The sequence below is a fragment of the Eurosta solidaginis genome, chromosome 4 (assembly GCF_040869045.1).
Source record: "Eurosta solidaginis isolate ZX-2024a chromosome 4, ASM4086904v1, whole genome shotgun sequence".
Taxonomy (NCBI): domain Eukaryota; kingdom Metazoa; phylum Arthropoda; class Insecta; order Diptera; family Tephritidae; genus Eurosta; species Eurosta solidaginis.
Genome location: NC_090322.1, coordinates 56,487,823 through 56,506,582, shown reverse-complemented (window position 1 = coordinate 56,506,582; position 18,760 = coordinate 56,487,823). Strand labels below are relative to the sequence as shown.

At 39.3% G+C, this 18,760-nt stretch overlaps 2 protein-coding genes across 3 annotated transcripts in view; one reads left to right on the top strand and one right to left on the bottom strand.

Annotated features, from left to right (window-relative positions):
• Obp19b (Odorant-binding protein 19b) overlaps window positions 1-18,760 on the top strand; it is a 363,375-nt gene that overhangs the window by 327,493 nt on the left and 17,122 nt on the right. The window lies entirely within an intron of this gene.
• The window catches only part of Obp19a (Odorant-binding protein 19a), a 112,450-nt gene that overhangs the window by 93,343 nt on the left and 347 nt on the right, over window positions 1-18,760 (bottom strand). The window lies entirely within an intron of this gene.

The window sequence follows — 18,760 nt, the reverse complement described above, 5'->3', positions numbered from 1 at the left end:
ATGAAGGTAATTTAGAAGTTTTGCAAGCTGTAATTTGGCAGTCGTTGAAGATATCATGATGAAGTTTGGCACGAACGTTACTCTTATTACTTTATGTCTGCTTAATAAAAATTAGCAAAATCGGAGAACGACCGCGCCCACTTTTTAAAAAAAAAATTTTTTAAATTCAAATTTTAAAAGAAAAGTTAATATCTTTACAGCATATAAGTAAATTATGCCAAAATTCAACTCCAGTAATGATATGGTACAACAAAATACAAAAATAAAAGAAAAATTCAAAATGGGCGTGGCTCCGCCCTTTTTCATTTAATTTGTCTAGGATGCTTTTATTGCCATAAGTCGAACAAAAATTGACCAATCATTGTGAAATTTGGTAGAGGCTTAGCTCCTAGGACGATAACTGTTTTCTGTGAAAAAGGGCGAAATCGGTTGAAGCCACGCCCATTTTTTATACACAGTCGACCGTCTGTCCTTCCGCTCGGCCTTTAACACGATAACTTGAGCAAAAATTGATATATTTTTACTAAACTCAGTTCACGTACTTATCTGAACTCACTTTATATTGGTGTAAAAAATGGCCGAAATCCGACTATGACCACGCCCACTTTTTCGATATCGAAAATTACGAAAAATGAAAAAAATGCCATAATTATATACCAAATACGAAAAAAGGAACGAAACATGGTAATTGTATTGGTCTATTGACGCAAAATATAACTTTAGAAAAAAACTTGGTAAAATGGGTGTGACACCTACCATATTAAGTAGAAGAAAATGAAAAAGTTTTGCAGGGCGAAATCAAAAGCCCTTGGAATCTTGGAAGGAATACTGTACGTGGTATTACATACACAAATAAATTAGCGGTACCCGACAGATGATGTTCTGGATCACACTGGTCCACATTTTGGTAGATATCTCGAAAACGCCTTCACATATACAACTAAGGGCCACTCCCTTTTAAAACCCTCATTAATACCTTTAATTTGATACCCATATCGTACAAACGCATTCTAGAGTCACCCCTGGTCCACGATCATGGCGATATCTCGAAAAGGCGCCCACATATAGAACTAAGGCCCACTCCTTTTTAAAATACTCATTAACACCTTTCATTTGATATCCATATCGTACGAAAAAATTTTAGAGTCACCCCTGGCCCACCTTTATGGCGATATTTCGAAAAGGCGTCCACCTATAGAACTAAGGTCCACGCCCTTTTAAAATACTCATTAGCACCTTTCATTTGATACCCATATCGTACAAACAAATTCTAGAGTCACCCCTGGTCCACCTTTATGGCGATATTTAGAAAAGGCGTCCACCGATAGAACTAAGGTCCACGCCCTTTTAAGATACTCATTAACACCTTTCATTTGATACCCATATCGTACAAACAAATTCTAGAGTCACCCCTGGTCCACGTTTATGGCGATATCTCGAAAAGGCGTCCACACATAGAACTAAGGCCCACTCCCTTTTAAAACACTTATTAACACCTTTCGTTTGATACCCATATAGTACAAACAAATTCTAGAGTCACCGCTGGTCCACCTTTATGGCGATATTTCGAAAAGGCGTCCACCTATAGAACTAAGGCCCACTCCTTTTTAAAATACTCATTAACAGCTTTCATTTGATACCCATATCGTACAAACAAATTCTAGAGTCGCTCCTGGTCCACCTTTATGGCGATATTTCGAAAAGGCGTCCACCTATAGAACTAAGGCCCACGCCCTTTTAAAATACTCATTAACACTTTTCACTTGATACCCATATTGTACAAACGCATTCTAGAGTCACCCCTGCTCCACCTTTATGGCGATATTCCGAAAAGGCGTCCACCTATAGAACTAAAGCCCACTCCATTTTAAAACACTTATTAACACCTTTCGTTTGATACCCATATAGTACAAACAAATTCTAGAGTCACCCCTGGTCCACCTTTATGGCGATATTTCGAAAAGGCGCCCACCTATAGAACTAAGGCCCACGTCCTTTTAAGATACTCATTAACACCTTTCATTTGATACCCATATCGTACAAACAAATTCTAGAGTCACCCCTGGTCCACGTTTATGGCGATATCTCGAAAAGACATCCACCTATAGAACTAAGGCCCACTCCTTTTTAAAATACTCATTAACAGCTTTCATTTGATACCCATATAGTACAAACAACTTCTAGAGTCACCCCTGGTCCACCTTTATGGCGATATTTCGAAAAGGCGTCCACCTATAGAACTAAGGCCCACGTCCTTTTAAGATACTCATTAACACCTTTCATTTGATACCCATATCGTACAAACAAATTCTAGAGTCACCCCTGGTCCACGTTTATGGCGATATCTCGAAAAGGCATCCACCTATAGAACTAAGGCCTACGCCCTTTTAAAATACTCATTAACACCTTTCACTTGATACCCATATAGTACAAACAAATTCTAGAGTCACCCCTGGTCCACCTTTATGGCGATATTTCGAAAAGGCGTCCACCTATAGAACTAAGGCCCACGTCCTTTTAAGATACTCATTAACACCTTTCATTTGATACCCATATCGTACAAACAAATTCTAGAGTCACCCCTGGTCCACGTTTATGGCGATATCTCGAAAGGGCATCCACCTATAGAACTAAGACCCACGCTCTTTTAAAATACTCATTAACACCTTTCACTTGATACCCATATTGTACAAACGCATTCTAGAGTCACCCCTGGTCCACTTTTATAATGATATTCCGAAAAGGCGTCCACCTATAGAACTAAGGCCCACTCCCTTTTAAAATACTCATTAACACCTTTCTTTTGATACCCATATAGTACAAACAAATTCTAGAGTCACCCCTGGTCCACCTTTATGGCGATATTTCGAAAAGGCGTCCACCTATAGAACTAAGGCCCACTCCTTTTTAAAATACTCATTAACACCTTTAATTTGATACCCATATCGTACAAACTCATTCTAGAGTCACCCCTGGTCCACCTTTATGGCGATATTTCGAAACGGCATCCACCTATAGAACTAAGGCCCACTCCCTTTCAAAATACTCATTAACACAATTCGTTTGATGCCCATATTGTACAAACAAATTCTAGGGTCACCCCTGGTCCTCATTTGTGGCAATATATCGAAACGGCGTCCACCTATGGAACTAAGGATTACTCCCTTTTAAAATACTCATTAACACATTTCATTTGATACCCATATCGTACAAACGCATTCTAGAGTCAACCCTGATCCACCTTTATGGCTATATCCCTAAATGGCGTCCACCTATAGAACTATGGCCCACTCCCTCACAAAATACTCTTTAATGCCTTTCATTTGATACACATGTCATATAAACACATTCCAGGGTTTCCCTCGGTTCATTTTCCTACATGGTTATTTTCCCTTATGTTGTCACCATAGCTCTCAACTGAGTATGTAATGTTCGGTTACACCCGAACTTAACCTTCCTTACTTGTTTTTTTTTTTTTGGTATCAATAATTTTTTTTTGCGAATGGGTTTTTGAGAGCTCTGATTTTCAAAGCAAAGAGGGTTAGAGTGGTTTTTTTTCTTCCTTTTCTATTTCTTTATTTTTTGAATGCTCCAATTTTTCGAGAGCGGCAAGGTCGTTGGCCATATAAGTAAAGTGTTAAAATAAAAAATTGTTGAGATAGGGTAGTTTTGGTCAGCTGATCACAATACCCCCAAAGAAAAGTTGTAAAGAATATACTAAGTACCTTAGAGTTAGTTAAATTTTTTTCCAAGTTAAATTAATATAAGCATACAATTAGTAATTAGTTGAGTTATAAATAAAATTTGTAAATGGCTCTCTAATTTAATATCTTTGGTCTGATTCCGTAGTTAGTGTGGGCGGTCAAATTCGGGCTCTATTAACACCTTAGAGCGATGGTAGGGTGGGTTAAGGGCAGCCGTTCACCTCCTATGCGCGCTTCCATGTATGAGGATTTCCAGGTAAAGGTTATAGGCCTCATGCGTTCCGGTAGGTTTCGTACGTGTGCAAAGTAATGTTCTGGGTGGCCCCCTAAGCGGACAGATAATGGCTTAGTTTTGTATGAGTGTTTAGAACCCTACCCAGGATGAAGCTTCCGAATTAACGCCAGCGCACACACCTCTCGTACCAAACAACCATTGCAATCCCATCTTAGGTGCAGAGGCTGAAGGGGCGTGTAACAAACTGGTTAAATATTGCTAGCTTACTTGCTGTACAAGGAAATGGTTTTGGGACACCGCTGACATATTGTACACGTATCACTTAACCTATCTGAACTTAATATCACAATTCAACTGTACAAATATAGAAACGAGCAAATAAATACAATTAAATTTTCCATTTAAAAAGAATAGAAAAATACTTAACCAAATACGCACTAATTTTATTTCGCTAGAATAAACATAACTACCTTGAATTTGTTATTTTGGTAGGGCAAAAGCTGTTTGTTTAACTGTTTTAGAATTTACATTATGCTTAACGCATTAGCCATAAAAAATTAAAAAGAAAAACAAATTAATTAATGCTTGGCGCGATTTAACTCCGAACTTCTCTTCGAATTTGCGTATTGCTGACTTTTGATTTTCCCTATAAAGAAGATTTAGGCCGAACTTCTCTTCGAATTTGCGTATTGCTCACTTTTGATTTTCCCTACAAATGGGCGGGACGGGACCTACATGATTTATGCCGATCCCAAGCGGAATCTGTGGCAAGGAAGATGCATTTTCACCGAAAAGCTTTTCATAGTAGAAATACGTTTGGAGTGTATGCCAAATCACTACCGAGGCGCGACCGCTCTTAGACAAACTTTATTCCAATTGAAGAACTTCTTTTGAATTTTTGATGTTGCTTTGGCCGGCACTTGAACTCAAGACCTTCGGTGTGGTATGCGAAGTACGCTCGCACCATACCACGGCGGCCGCTTTTTTATCAATAAGTGGTTTGAGATTTTGGCAGGTACACGGTTAAAAGTTTGACCCTAAATCTGAAACATTTAAGACATATGACCAAACCAAATTTTGTTTAAAATATATATAATATACCGGTCTTCCTGAAAATTAGTGCATAGAACTGGGTTTCAATTTGAAGCTGGAGATGTCTACACTTAAAGTTATAAAAAAAAATAGTGGACTGTTCCCTGAAATCCTTTCCGTCAGTAACATGTGATACACATTTCTGGTTCGAAACTATACCTAAATGGCCAAATAAGTACAAATTCGGTACTAAAAAAATTTTACCCAGTTATAAAATCGACAGCTTGGGTTTTTATTTTTCATATTTAACCTGGGAAATATGCTCTAATATCGTATTAGAAGCAACATCTAGAATTTCTTTTCGGTTCGGAACCAAAGAAATATTGGAACCAACCAAATGGCTGGCTGGCTGGCTGGCACGAATTTTGTAGTTGAAATTTAAGTAACTTCCCGATAAGCTACAAGTTTGAAACTTGGAATATAGTTCAGAACCCGATGACAATGCCATAATAAGGAAAAAATCTCCGATAGGTGGCGCATGGATCGAAATTTTCAAAAAATCATATTTGGGGTCCGATTTGGCTCATATTTGGAACCCATAATGCATACAAGAATAGAAAGAGACCTATGAAAAAATGGCCGACAGGTGGCGCAAGGATCGAGATATTTAAAAAAATCGTATTTGTCGTACGATTTGGCTCATATTTGAAACACATAATACATACAAGAATAGAAACTTATGAAAAAAATCGCCGATAGGTGACACATAGATCTAAATATTTCAAAAAATCGTAGTTGTTGTCTGATTTGGCTCATATTTGGAACACATGATACATACATGGATAGAAAGCGACATATGAAAAAATCGCTGCTAGGTGGCATAGGGATCGAAATATTAAAAAAAATCGTATTTGTGGTCCGTTTTGGTCCATATTTGGAACACATAATACATACATGAGTAGAAAGCGACCTATGATGTCCGATTTGGCTCATATTTGGAACGAATATTACCAGACAATTAAATAAAAGCGTTGGACGCGGCAAATTTCTAAAAATATGAGGCGTAGCATAACCTGCTTAAGGTTCAGTTGGTCTTATTTAGGACTATCAATAGAAATTTGACGCGTCCAGCGATTTTATTTCATTGTCGGACCCTAGATTGATGAGGAGTGTGTTGACTAGTACCTAGGACCTACCTAATTATTTTCTAGCTTTTAGTATTATTATGACTTCATGTAAGTATTGTTTTCAATAAAACCGTTTAACTTAAATTTTTTTTTTTATTTTATATTTATTTTATATTTTATTAATGAATAAATGCAGAAAATAACCAAGGGTCCAATTAATTAGTTTTGTCTGTTTCCACTCTGCTTAGTATAAAGTACTACGTGATAAATTTTGTGGGCGCGACTTATACCTAACTGAGTCTTGTGAATAAAAAACAAGTAAGGAAGGTTAAGTTCGGGTGTAACCGAACATTACATACTCAGTTGAGAGCTATGGTGACAACATAAGGGAAAATAACCATGTAGGAAAATGAACCGAGGGAAACCCTGGAATGTGTTTGTATGACATGTGTATCAAATGAAAGGCATTAAAGAGTATTTTATGAGGGAGTGGGCCATAGTTCTATAGGTGGACGCCATTTAGGGATATCGCCATAAAGGTGGATCAGGGTTGACTCTAGAATGTGTTTGTACGATATGGGTATCAAATGAAAGGTGTTAATGAGTATTTTAAAAGGGAGTGATCCTTAGTTCCATAAGTGGACGCCGTTTCGAGATATCGCCATAAAGGTGGACCAGGGGTGACAATAGAATTTGTTTGTACGATATGGGTATCAAATTAAAGGTATTAATGAGGGTTTTAAAAGGGAGTGGTGGTAGTTGTATAGGTGGTCGCCTTTTCGAGATATCGCCATAAAGGTGGACCAGGGGTGACTCTAGAATGCGTTTGTAGAATAGGGTTATCAAACAAAAGTGTTAATGAGTATTTTTAAAGGGAGTGGGCCTTAGTTCTATAGGTGGACGCCGTTTCGAAATATCACCATAAAAGTGGACCAGGGGTGACTCTAGAATGTGTTTGTACGATATGGGTATCAAATTAAAGGTATTAATGAGGGTTTTAAAAGGGAGTGGTGGTAGTTGTATAGGTGGTCGCCTTTTCGAGATATCGCCATAAAGGTGGACAAGGCGTGACTCTAGAATACGGTTGTACAATATGGATATAAAACGAAAGGTGTTAATGAGTATTTTAAAAGGGAGTGGGCCTTAGTTCTATAGGTGGACGACTTTTCGAGGTATCGCAATAAAGGTGGACAAGGGGTGACTCTAGACTTTGTTTGTACGATATGGGTATCAAATGAAAGGCGTTAATGAGTATTTTAAAAGGGAGTGGGCCTTAGTTCTATAGGTGGACGCCGTTTCGAAATATCACCATAAAAGTGGACCAGGGGTGACTGTAGAATGTGTTTGTACGATATGGGTTTCAAATTAAAGGTATTAATGAGGGTTTTAAAAGGGAGTGGTGGTAGTTGTATAGGTGGTCGCCTTTTCGAGATATCGCCATAAAGGTGGACCAGGGGTGACTCTGGAATGCGTTTGTACAATATGGGTATCAAACGAAAGGTGTTAATGAGTCTTTTAAAAGGGAGTGGGCCTTAGTTCTATAGGTGGACGCCGTTTCAAAATATCGCCATAAAGGTGGACCAGGGGTGACTCTAGAATGTGTTTGTACAATATGGGTATCAAACGAAAGGTGTTAATGAGTATTTTAAAAGGGAGTGGGCCTTAGTTCTATAGGTGGACGCCTTTTCGAGGTATCGCAATAAAGGTGGACTAGGGGTGACTCTAGACTTTGTTTGTACGATATGGGTATCAAATTAAAGGTATTAATGAGGGTTTTAAAAGGGAATGGGGGTAGTTGTATAGGTGGTCGCCTTTTCGAGATATCGCCATAAAGGTGGGCCACGGGTGACTCTAGAATGCGTTTGTACAATAGGGTTATCAAACGAAAGGTGTTAATGAGTATTTTTAAAGGGAGTGGGCCTTAGTTCTATAGGTGGACGCCGTTTCGAAATATCACCATAAAAGTGGACCAGGGGTGACTCTAGAATGTGTTTGTACGATATGGGTATCAAATTAAAGGTATTAATGAGGGTTTTAAAAGGGAGTGGTGGTAGTTGTATAGGTGGTCGCCTTTTCGAGATATCCATAAAGGTGGACAAGGCGTGACTCTAGAATACGGTTGTACAATATGGATATAAAACGAAAGGTGTTAATGGACGCCGTTTCAAAATATCGCCATAAAGGTGGACCAGGGGTGACTCTAGAATGTGTTTGTACAATATGGGTATCAAACGAAAGGTGTTAATGAGTATTTTAAAAGGGAGTGGGCCTTAGTTCTATAGGTGGACGACTTTTCGAGGTATCGCAATAAAGCTGGACAAGGGGTGACTCTAGACTTTGTTTGTACGATATGGGTATCAAATGAAAGGTGTTAATAAGTATTTTTAAAAGGGAGTGGACCTTCGTTCTATAGGTTCGCCTTTTCGAGATATCGCCATAAAGGTGGACCAGGGGTGACTCTAGAATATGTTTGTACGATATGGGTATCAAATGAAATGTGTTAATGAGTATTTTAAAAGAGCGTGGGGCTTAGTTCTATATGTGGACGCCTTTTCGATATATCGCCATAAAGGTGGACCAGGGGTGACTCTAGAACCTGTTTGTAAGATATTAGTACCAAATTAAAGGTATTAATGAGAGTTTTAAAAGGGAGTGGTCGTAGTTGTATATGTGAAGGCGTTTTCCAGATATCGACCAAAATGTGGACCAGGGTGACCCAGGACATCATCTGTTGGATACCGCTAATTTAGTTATGTATGTAATACCTGCCAAGATTTCAAGGGTTTTTTATTTCGCCCTGCAGAACTTTTTCATTTTCTTCTATTTAATATGGTAGGTGTCACAACAATTTAACAGAGTTTTTTCTAAAGTTATATTTCGCGTCAATATACCATGTTTCATCCCTCTTTTCGTATTTGGTATAGAATTATGGCATTTTTTTTCATTTTTCGTAATTTTCGATATCGAAAAAGTGGGCGTGGTCATAGTCGGATTTCGTTCATTTTTTTTACCAAGATAAAGTGAGTTCAGATAAGTACGTGAACTAAGTTCAGTAAAGATATGTCGATTTTTGCTCAAGTTATCGTGTTAACCATGCCAATTTGTTATTTTGGTAGAGCAAAAGCTGTTTGTTTGTTTTAGAATTTACATTATGCTTGACGCATTGGCCATGAAAAATTAAAAAGAAAAACAAAGTAATTAATGCTTAGCGCGATTTAACTCCGAACTGCTCTTCGAATTTGCGTATTGCTCACTTTTGATTTTCCCTACAAATTGGCGGGACGGGACCAACGTGATTTATGCCGATTCCAAGCGGAAGCTGTTGCAAGAAAAATGCGTTTTCACCGAAGAGCTTTTCATAGTAGAAATACGCCTATAGTGTACGCCAAATCACTGCCGAGGCGCGACCGCGCTTAGACAAACTTTATTCCAATTGAAGAACTTCTTTTGAATTTTTGATGTTGCTTTGGCCGGCACTTGAACTCAAGACCTTCGGTGTGGTATGCGAAGTACGCTCGCACCACACCACGGCGACCGCTTTTTTATCAATAACTGGTTTGAGATTTGGCAGGTACACGGTTAAAAGTTTGCGCCTAAATCTGAAACATTTAAGACATATGACCAAAGCAAATTTTGTTTAAAATATATATAATACACCGGTCTTCCTGAAAATGAGTGCATAGAACTGGGTTTCAATTTGAAGCTGGAGATGTCTACACTTAAAGTTATAAAAAAAAAATAGTGGACTGTTCCCTGAAATCCTTTCAGTCAGTAACATGTGATACATATTGCCAAATAAGTACAAATTCGCTACAAACAAGATTTTACCCAGTTATAAAATCGGCAGCTTGGGTCCTTATTTTTCATATTTAATTTGGAAAATATGCTCTAATATCGTACTAGAAGCAGCATCTAGAATTTCTTTTCGGTTCGGAACCAACGAAATAGACCCAAGAAAACAACCAAACTGTAATTTGTACACTAGTTTGGAACTACCGAAATAGTTCCAATAAAGCATCTAGTTGTAAAGTGGATATATGTATCTAGTCCGGAACTATAGAAAGGTTAATGCAACTCGAGCCAACTAGGACATCGCCATGTTAAATTGGCCAGTTTGAAGCATGTAAAAGATATAGAGGGCGAACTAGTAGTGATTCCGAATGTACTAGAAACGCACCAGTTTTGAACTAGAGATTTTTCCTGCAGCGTTGCTCTAACACCTTATATGTATAACAAAATTTTTTGAAAATATTCTATAACATGCAGCACTTTACACAAATAAAATTTGTTATTTTTGAATTTTCAGAACCAATTTTAAACTCTTAGGATTAGTTTTTAAACCAGACGTTTCTATTCCAGTTTCTATTTTTTAGATTTTTAAACCTTTTGCTTTTGTTTCAAACCCAGAAGTGACTACAAGTTTGGGCACAATAGACGCAATGGTTCGCAGTGCTATCCATAATTAACTAACTACAAGTTTGTATTTTTGGATTTTTTGAAACTTTTTTAGGCTTTTTTTAAACAATTTTAATATTTTAAACTTATCGTTTAAACAAGTTTGAAACTGAAATCGAATAAGATAAAAAAACAAGTAAGGAAGGCTAAGTTCGGGTGTAACCGAACATTACATACTCAGCTGAGAGAGACAAAATAAGGGAAAATCAACAAAATTAACCTAGGGTAACCCTGGAACGTGTTTGTATGACATGGGTTTCAAATGGAAGGTATTAAGAGTATTTTAAAGGGGAGTGCGCCATAGTTCTATAGATGGACGCAATTTCAGGATATCGCCATAAAGGTGGACCAGGGATGACTCTAGAATGTGTGTTGCACGATATGGGTATCAAATTAAAGGTATTAATGAGGGTTTTAAAAGGGAGTAGCCCTTAGTTGTATATGTGAAGGCGTTTTCTAGATATCGACCAAAATGTGGACCAGGGTGGCCCAGAACATCTTTTGTCGGGTACCGCTAATTTATTTATGTATGTAATACCACGAACAGTATTCCTGCCAAGATTCCAAGGGCTTTTGATTTCGCCCTGCAGAAATTTTCATTTTCTTCTACTTAATTTGGTAGGTGTCACACCCATTTTACAAAGTTGTTTCTAAAGTTATATTTTGCGTCAATAAACCAATCCAATTACCATGTTTTATCTCCTTTTTCCTTTTTGGTACAGAATTATGGCATTTTTATCATTTTTCGTAATTTTCGATATCGCAAAAGTGGGCGTGGTCATAGTCGGATTTCGGCCATTTTATATACCAATACAAAGTGAGTTTAGATAAGTTCGTGAACTGAGTTTAGTAAAGATATATCGATTTTTGCTCAAGTTATCGTGTTAACGGCCCAGCGGAAGGACAGACGGTCTACTGTGTATAAAAACTGGGTGTGGCTTCAACCGATTTCGCCCATTTTCACAGAAAACAATTATCGTCATAGGGTCTATGCACCTACCAAATTTCACAAGGATTGGTAAAATTTTGTTCGACTTATGGCCTTAAAAGTATTCTAGACGAATTAAATTAAAAAGGGCGGAGCCACGCCCATTTTGAAATTTTCTTTTATTTTTGTATTTTGTTGCACCATATCATTACTGAAGTTGAATGTTAGCATAATTTACTTATATATTGTAAAGATTTTAAATTTTTTGTTAAAATTTGACTTAAAAAAAACTTTTAAAGGCGTGTTCGTCATCCGATTTTGTTAATTTTTATTTAGCACACATATAGTAATAGGAGTAACGTGCGTGCCAAATTTTAACGACTGGCAAATTACAGCTTGCAAAACTTTAAAATTACCTTCTTTTAAAAGTGGGCGGTGCCACGCCCATTGTCCAAATATGTATAAATTTTCTATTTTGTGTTATAAGTTCAACGCACCTACCAAGTGTCATCGCTCTATCCGTCTTTGGTAATGAATTATCGCACTTTTTCGGTTTTTCGAAATTTTCGATATCGAAAAGGTGGCCGTGGTTGTAGTCCGATTTCGTTCATTTTAAATAGCGATCTGAGATGAGCGCCCAGGAACCTACATACCAAATTTCATCAAGATACCTCAAAATTTACTCAAGTTATCGTGTTTACAGACGGACGGACGGACGGACATGGCTAAATGAATTTCTATTTTCACCCAGATCATTTTGATATATAGAAGTCTATATCTATCTCGATTAGTTTATGCCGTTACGGATTACCGTTATGCGAACAAAGTTAATATACTCTGTGAGCTCTGCTCAGCTGAGTATAAAAATAGTAAACTGAAAGGTTTCCAATTTAGTAGCAAAACGTTTCAAAAAGTGTCCAAACCGACGAATGGTTAAAAATTTGAACATAGATTTCTAACCGCGCACTCGCACCCGAAATTTTCATCGAACTTCACCACTGTATATAAATAGCGCCCACCAAATGTTTCTTGCTTTAGTTACTTTATACTTCTTAACAAGCAGTGGCAAGTCAGAAATTAAAATGTATGTACATAAGCATATTGCGATCCTGGTTGCCTTCCTTAGTTGTCTTATGACCAATATAAATTCGAAACCTGAGGATGGGCGTTATTTGGTAGCAATACTTTTGGGAGAAATTTATTTTTGCGCCGGCTCATTAGTGAGTATGAAAGTAGTGATCACAGCTGAGATATGCACGAAAAACGTATTTAAAGAGGAACTCAACGTTACAGCTAATGCAGTTTATGTAGCTGATACAAAAACCTTCCGCGGACCACGTCGCAGAGTGAAGGACGTAGTTCATCATACGGCCATAATTGGAATTATTCTTGATAAACGCTTTAAAAAAAAGGATGGAGTGAAGCCTATACCACTTTGCAAAGTACAACTTTCGGTGGGCAAAAAGATAAAAACTAGTGGATGGACTAGAAAAATATACAAGCCAGAAACTCCCTTTCAACTCGTAGAAAGAGAATTAACTATAGTAAAACCAAAGGAATGTGCGTATTTCGCCATGCAAAACAATGTGTATTGTGCTAAAGGTTTCTCTGGTGATGGCCCTCTAGATTTTGGACGACTGGGCGTCGTGATGGGAGAACTTTGTGGGGTGCAAATAGAAGCGGTTGATAAGGGCAGTGCAAGGCTGCTCCCTTGTGTAAATGCAAATGACAAAGAAGTAAGGTGTTTCATAGAAGGATTGATTAAAAATAATAAGTAAAATCGTAGTTGTTTACAACTCTTAAAATTATGTTATTTTTATTTTTTACATATGAATGAAAATTTTTGTAAGAATAATTTTGAAAAATAAATATTTAAACAACTTGATAAATATTAAAACAGTTCAAAATGGAACATGAGCTAAGTTGTATTAAAGTTAAAATAACAAGAACAATGCAATTAAAGTGCCCTACACTGGGTATACAAAAAATTAAATTTAACATCTAAACTATTTTCAACTTCTTTTATTCTTTTTAAAATAAAGTGCTGATTTAACTTTTTCAATCAGGTTGATGTTCTGTCATAGGTTAGGTTAGGTTTGGAGGTAGCTACCCTGATAGAAGAAGATCACTTGGACAACATGAAGGTCCGTTGTGATACCAAATACAATAAAATAAAATAACGGTGACTTAGATCTAGCTACTTAGAGAAGCGTTGGGTAGCAACGATAAAGTTCCCAATAATACCTATCTCAACTTTGGATAAATCCTCGGGAGATCCAAGTCAGTCGCCGCCGAAGTACTTTCGCCTTGTTCTGGCAAAAGCTGGCTAAAGTGGTTTGATGATTCCACCTTATCATCCTCCATACAGCTGCAGCAGGACCGCATGGATACCCATGGGACAGTGTCCTGTCAAAAAGCCAATGACCATTGAGAGGTGAGCCTTATTGAACTTCGGCAGACCTCCTGTCATCCACTTTCGGCCAGAAAGATCTTGCTACCCTGCAAGAGGTGGTGTCCGCCCAATGTTTGATGAGCTGACTCGAGGCCCAGCTATGGAGGAGCAAACCACAGGTGGCCAGCGGAGTGCCGAGATCCCTACAGCCATCTTCACCTGGTTCAGTTGTACCGTCCGGGATAAAGTCGAACATAGTTAGAGGGCTAGAGTGTCCGTAATCAGAAAGCCCATGGCCCATATCACGAAGCCTGACCAACAACCGGGCCGCGGTTGCCTTCCCCGCAATATCTACTGGATGTATGTTCAGCATGACATTCATTTCCAAGGTAGGTGTTGTTCTGTGGGCTCCATTGATACTGATCAGCGCCGTCCGTTGCACTGACACTAACATTTTGGAGGTTCTCGCCGTGTCCAGTGCTTTCTACCAGACCAGCACCCCATAGAGTAGAATCGGTTTGACCACCATCTTATAAAGCCAGTGTGCTACTCCTGGCGAGAGTCCCCATCTCTTTTTGATAGCCCCCCTGCAGCAATACAAGGCAACCGCGGTCTTCCTGGCCCTATCTTCCATATTGGGTCTACAGGACAGTTTCTTGTCCAAAACAATCCCCAAATATTTAGCCCTATCAGAAAGTACAAATGGTACCCCTCCAAGCGAGGGAGTTCTGAAATCGGGCATCTTATATCTCCTTGTAAAAAGAACCATTTCCGTTCTTCCCTGGTTGGCCGCCAATCCACATGATTCAGCCCACCTAGCTATAGAATCCTGGTATCCCTGCAAAACATCGCGCAGGGTGCATAGAAATTTGCCTCTGACTAGGATAGCGAGATCATCTGCATAGGCAACCACCCGACAGCTATTGGCTTCCAGCTCCACAAGAAGCTTGTTGACTATCACAACCCAGAGCAGAGGAGATAGGACACCACCCTGTGTCGTGTCCCTGCACACCTTCCTTTCAATTATGGCCCCTCCCAGCTCCGCTGCGACAATTCTGCTGCATAGAAGTTTGCTAATAAATTGAACCAGAGCCGCCTCGACTCCTAAACCCGCCAGAGCTCTTTCGATAGCCCCCCCCGTAAGGCACTGTTAAAAGACTCCTCGATGTCTAGAAAGGTACCCAGAGCAAACTCTTTGTGTTCTAGGGACTTTATTTGCTTTACAATCGAATGGAGAGCCGCTTCCATCGATCTGCCCTGCAGTAGGCATGCTGTGAAGCCGACAGTAACGCGCGAGGAATCCTTTCCCGTAGGTACAGGTACGAGAGACTGATTGCCTGAAATCCTTAGGTGATATATGAGAGCTTCTGCCGGTCTTCGGAATGAAAATGACCCTAACCGTGTGCCAAGACTTCGCGGTATAGTTAAGCCTGAGGCATTTAGTGTAGATAATGGCCAACCAGCGGCAGGAAATCCCTAAAGACTTGAAGTTGCGCATGAATGATGCCATCCGGGCCCGGAGACTTATAGGTTATATTCTGTCATACGATTTGTGATTTAATAAGAAAAATAAAATAATTTAAAAAATTTTAGTTAAACTGTTTTATGGAAATAATACTTACATTAGGTAATAATAATACTAAAAGATAGAAAATAATTAGGTAGCTCCTGTTGTTGTTGTAGCAATGCTCGCCCCACCTAATAGCCGCGACCGATCACAAATTGTCATCAATATCCTCTAACGGGAGTCCAAGGAAACTTGCGGTTTCAACAGGGGTGGGCCATAAGGAAAGGGGTGTTAGAGGCGTTGGTTCCACATTACAATTAAAGAGATGGTTGGTGTCATGTGGGGACACATTGCAAGCGGGGCAAACATTTTGTATGTCGGGGTTGATTCTGGATAGGTAAGAGTTTAACCTGTTACAGTATCCAGAACGAAGTTGAGCAAGAGTGACACGCGTTTCCCTGGGGAGTATGCGTTCCTCTTCCGCGAGTTTTGGATAATTTTCTTTAAGTACTGGATTCACCGGGCAATTCCCGGCATAAAGTTCCGACGCCTGTCTATCGAGTTCACCAAGGACCTGCTTGTGTTTTTTCACTTCATACGCCTGGGTTCTCAGGTGCCGTATTTCCTCAAAATGCTTACGGAGATGACTCCTTAAGCCCCTAGGCGGTGCTGGTTCATCAATCAGATGTCTGTTGGTATGCCCAGGTTTCTGAGTATTCAAAAGGAACTGTTTGGTCAGCATCTCATTTCTCTCCCTGATGGGAAGTATTCTCGCCTCATTATGCAGACGGTGTGCTGGGGACATAAGAAGACAGCCCGTGGCGATTCTGAGAGCAGTAGTTTGGCAGGCCTGTAGTTTCTTCCAGTGGGTAATATTTAGGCTTGGCGAACATATGGGTGACGCGTAGCACGTAATCGGCTGGCTAATTGCTTTGTATGGAGTCATGAGCGTTTCCTTATCTTTTCCCCAGGTACTGCCAGCGAGGGATTTGAGGATTTTGTTACGGCTCTGAATTCTCGGAACAATTGCGGCTGCGTGCTCACCAATATGTAGATCCTGATCAAACGTCACACCCAAGATTTTGGGGTGTAGGACAGTCGGTAGCGTAGTGCCATCGACGTGGATGTTCAAAATGGTCGACATTTGGGACGTCCATGTTGTAAATAAGGTCGCGGAAGATTTAGTCGGTGATAATGCCAGGTTTCGCGAGACGAAAAAACTGGAGATATCAGGGAGGTAGCCGTTTATTTTATTGCATAGCGCATCGATCTTTGGGCCTGTGCCTGTGGCCATTATTGTGCAGTCATCGGCGTAGGAAACGATTGTGACTCCTTCCGGTGGTGAAGGTAGCTTAGATATGTAGAAATTATACAAAAGTGGGGATAGGACACCACCCTGTGGTACCCCTTGTTTAATTCTCCTTTGGTTTTGATGCTTCGTTTCTAAATTGCACCGATGCCTGCCGACCACCCAGATAATTTGCGGTCCACCTTTTAAGACATGGGGGAAGGGTAGACCCTTCCAGGTCCTGCAGTAACGAGCCATGGTTGACCGTATCAAAAGCTTTTGATAGGTCTAGCGCTACGGGTACTCTTCTATGGTGGGGGTATTGATTTAAACCGCAATTTATCTGGGTGCTAATGGCATTTAGCGCGGTGGTAGTGCTATGGAGTTGTCTGAAGCCATGCTGATGAGGGGCTAGCTGCAAATTTGCTTGGAAATAAGGGAGCAAAATGGCTTCAAGCGTCTTTGCCACTGGCGATAGGAGAGATATCGGACGATACGGCTCACCTATGTTAGCTGGTTTCCCAGGCTTTAGTAGCGGGACCACCTTGGCCATTTTCCATTTCTCGGTTATGACAAAGGTGGAAAGAGACAGGTTGAAGACATGCGCTAACTATTTGAAACCCTCTTTCCCCAGGCTTTTAAGCATCGGCATGGCTATGCCGTCTGGGCCCACTGCTTTGGAGGGTTTGGCACGACCAATGGCGTCCTCAACCTCTTTAGCGGTGATGGTGATTGATGACGCGCTGAATTTGTGTTTATGTGCGTGTCTATTAGCTCTCCGTCTATCTTACCCACACCGGTAGAGAGGTTACAACCTCTTAGGTATCTCCTAGATACTAGTCATCACACTCCTCATCAATCTAGGGCGTTGATCAGACAATTAAATAAAAGCGTGGGACGCGTCAAATTTCTATTGATAGTCATAAGTAAGACCAACTGAACCTTAATCAGGTTATGCTACGCCTCACATTTTTAGAAATTTCACACGCCCAACGCTTTTATTTTATTTTCTGATCAACGCCCTAGATAGATGATGAGTGTGATGACTAGTACCTAGGACCTACCTTATTATTTTCTAGCTTTTAGTATTATTATTACATAAGGGGCGGTGTTACGCCCATTTCCAAAAAATTATTTCATTTTCTTGTTATAAATATACTTAAGAAGTAAACTAGCACTGACATAAAAATATTTTTCGCAAAGGATTACATTAGCCTAAGATCTCTTTAGAAGTCCTTTATAGAAAAGTGGATGTGGCCCTTTACAGATTTCGTTCGGCTATGCTAAAAAATTTACCAAGTTTTGCAATGACAACTTAAGCCGTTCCGATTTATGTATGACCAATAATATTTGAAAAATTTTAGTTAGAGATTGGTATTTCAGCCCACATATTAAATTTAGATTTCGCTCACATTAACTAGCAATGGGAGATGAGTAACCAAGGAAACACATACCAAATTTCTAAAAGGATATCCCAAAATTTTCTGAAGTTATCGTGTTCATAGACGGAAGGATGGACAGAGGGACGGACATGGCTTAGTGATTTTTTTGTCACCCTACCTATTTTTATACATGAAGCCCTATATTTATTAAATTTGTTGATGCCGTTACAAGCTACCGTTATGTCAACAAAGTTAATATACTATGTGAGCTTTGCTCAGCTGAGTATAATAAATAAAAGGTGCGATATTATGTCTACAAACAGATTAAGGTCGACCTTCTCTTTCACTTCGCCTCGTTCTTTTTTAATTTTTCCTACAAATTGGAGATACGGCACCTACATATTTTATGCCGACTCCAAACGGTAACTGCAAGCAGATGCATTTTAGCAACCCGTTAATATTTCATTCCCTCCAGTTTATCAGTTATTGAACCCTAATATCAAAAAAATTCCACCAGCTTTCGTAATTATTTGAAACATCAGGTTTTTCAAGTGACAACAAAGGCCCAATATAGAAAACCAATTTGGTAATAATGCCAATGCCAGAGTGCAGCGCTTTTGAGGTTTAAAATTAAAGTTGTATTAAGTTATGAATGCAAAAAAAAAACATTTTATTTCCTCGTTTGCAGATTAAAAACTCAAAATTTCTGT